Source organism: Centruroides sculpturatus, unplaced genomic scaffold, assembly GCF_000671375.1.
Source record: "Centruroides sculpturatus isolate CEXI.00-Female unplaced genomic scaffold, Cexi_2.0 scaffold3642, whole genome shotgun sequence".
NCBI classification, from domain to species: Eukaryota; Metazoa; Arthropoda; class Arachnida; order Scorpiones; family Buthidae; genus Centruroides; species Centruroides sculpturatus.
Genome location: NW_019387729.1, coordinates 1904 through 4867, shown reverse-complemented (window position 1 = coordinate 4867; position 2964 = coordinate 1904). Strand labels below are relative to the sequence as shown.

Here is a 2964-nt window from a genome sequence, read left to right as displayed (position 1 = left end):
AAAAGCAGGTAATTTCCTGAAAAATTTTAACGAAAATAGAAGTTTAACATTCTTTTCCTATAACCTAAATATAACATTAATCATGAAACCTGTATATTATTCTAGAAATGAGAGACTTGAATCTCATTAAGTCCCGTGTTAAAATAGATAAATATATTTTAATTATATATTTGAATACGTTTATTAAAAAGTAATGAATATTTGCACGATTTTTAAGCGGAAGGACTTAAAATTGTAATGTTGTGTATTGATTAATGCAGATTATCAGCCGAATTATCCGTTAATTTTTATTTATAATGAATATTAATTAAGGTAGCATTAAAATACTTAAATTTTTGTACAGCTTACGTCGCGGGCCAGGTGCTAATGCTCAAGACCAGTCTGGTTATACGTCATTACATCACGCAGCGCTCAACGGGCATAAGTGAGTATTTTAAACAGTTGTTTGTCATCAATTATTTTTAATATTTATTAAACTTTCTCTTCTAATATATTTGCATTTAAAGAGGGACATTGCAACGAATTACATGAATGTTGCATGGCCGAGCTTTAAGTCTTGAAAAGGAGGGGGGCACACACACGTTCGAGTCATTCATCATTAAATTTATTTCTGTATATTCTATGGAGTTCATTTTATGGCCTATTCTAAACAATTTATCCCAAATGGATACAATAAACTTCACTTATCGTACATCAAGAGTCATTCGACCGAATGTACGACAGATACTCTACTACATTTTAAATCACTAAAACTACGACATGTGGAATGTTAAGTGCATCCCTGTTTCTCCATTCTGCAATGGCCATGTCATATTCAAAACTTGACGTTTTCGTTGCAATGAAAAGTGGCTCCTGAAGGAATCTTTCATGTCATGACTATATTGTCAAACAGTAGAGACATCGTATAAGGCGCTCCCACAATCGGAGAACACGAGGATTAATGAACATTTTACAATTTTTTTAATGATCTCTCATCACTAATATCGTAAATCATAAATCGCGTAAACGGTAAATTTTAAGCAGAATTACAATAATAATAATAATAATCCAGAAAGAATTTATAAATGTAATTATTATTCTGATACGTATATCGCATTTAACATGATAGAATTTCCTACATGTTTATTCTCTCTTAATTATAATTCTGTTTTCATGATATATTGAAATGCTTAAAACGTTAAAATTCCCTTATTTTTTCAGAGAAATTGTGTCATTATTATTGCAATATGAGGCATCTACCAACGTCGTTGATCACAAAGGTTCTACGCCCCTACACTTAGCTGCTTGGACAGGAAATACTGAAATTGTGAAGATCTTACTGGAGCAGGGACCATCTGTGCCCAATGTTAATTTAGCTGTAAGTAATTTTTTATTATTTATTTATTTATTTATTTTAATATATTATTTGACTGCACGAATGGTAAAAATATTCGAAATAAATATCAAAATCAGTAAACGGAAATTGTAAATTTAGATCGCTATTCTGAGCGGATAACTGATAAACGCGTGTTAAAGTCATAGTTCAAATAGGTTTTTATCGATTAATTTTCTACGATATTTTCCATAGAAATCAATGAAATTTTCATTTATTATTCGTCTCTGTATTAATATGTCCTAAAAATATTTGTACAGTGAGATTCTGCATTAGTAATTTCACTAGTAATTAACCTACTATGAAGATCAATCGATAAATTTAACATTAACTATGAAGTAAGGAAAAAAATAAACGATTAATTTACTATTTTAAAATGTTTTTTAAGAATTAATTTAATTAATGTGAAATACATTTTTTTCCCTCTTAACTGTGTTTCATATTTGCAGCACAGTGGTGTACTGTGGGTTAACGTGGGTGCAGAATTTTAACTTTTTACAATAAAAGCATAACAGAATACATGTTTGTATTTGTATACATTTGTTTTTCAGATCTTATTGTTTGTAAGAAGACAAATTTATTATACCTATTGTTTTTTTTATATGAATTGGAAGAGGAACGACAATATTGATGCATCTCAGAAGGAGAGGGTGAATTTTGTGCACCTCTACCCTAACAAATTCTGCGTGTCTTGAATTAATCTGTAAATGGCATTTTTCCTGAATCTATTCAAAAGATAGGAACCTGGAGATGGTCTTCAGGTTTCTATCTTTCTGTTCTTAGTAAAATTTTTGTTGATAATAAGGTGTTTGGGTCTTACAGAACCAGTAGATTAGTAATTTTTTCTCTAAGATATTAAATGTATATAACTTTCTAATTTCTAACTATATAGATTTTTTAAATTTTTGTTATCCAAATTCATTCATATAATAAGTTTAGAGTAATGAAATTTAAGTTAACAGAAACATATCTTGTGGTAAACATCATTTGATAAATAATGTTATTTGACTATAAACAGATTTTTTTAAAATTAAAAAGTAACTCATTATGATTTCAATNTTTTGTTTTATAATCTCCATAATCTTCACTATAAAAATCTATTCAACAAACTACAATTTTTTTTAATGAAATGAAACTTGAAATTTAATTTTATCAAATTAAATAAGAGAATTATTTTTCTTAGAATTATAAATAATTAATTTGTTTTATATCTTATTGTTTTGAAACTATTGAGATTTATTTGATCAAAGTGGAATATTAATAATCTTAATTTGAAATTTCAGTTAATTAATGAGAATCGTTTTGTATTCAAAGAAGTGTGAAATAATGTGAGAAAACCATTTATTATCAATTATTAAAAAAATGATTCTTGTTTTTATAATTAGATTGTTCAATGAACATTTATTTTATAGAATTAATTTATATGAATTGTGTTATATAATTGAAATTATTTATTTGCTTTAATAAGCTCTGCATAAATTTTTGTATTAATAAGAAATAATTGACAAAACTAAACCTCACAATAATTTTATTAAGTGTGTCCACAATTCATTTTTTAATATTGTTTATATTTTATTAATCCTATGGAAAAT

General features: G+C 26.9%; 1 long non-coding RNA gene across 1 annotated transcript; it reads left to right on the top strand.

Moving 5' to 3' along the window:
- Positions 1-212: 212 nt before the first annotated feature.
- On the top strand, positions 213-2691 carry LOC111616604. The gene is made up of 3 exons (XR_002755281.1): positions 213-424; positions 1201-1357; positions 2656-2691. It is a non-coding gene; the product is annotated as an uncharacterized LOC111616604 (long non-coding RNA).
- The last annotated feature ends 273 nt before the right edge of the window (positions 2692-2964 follow it).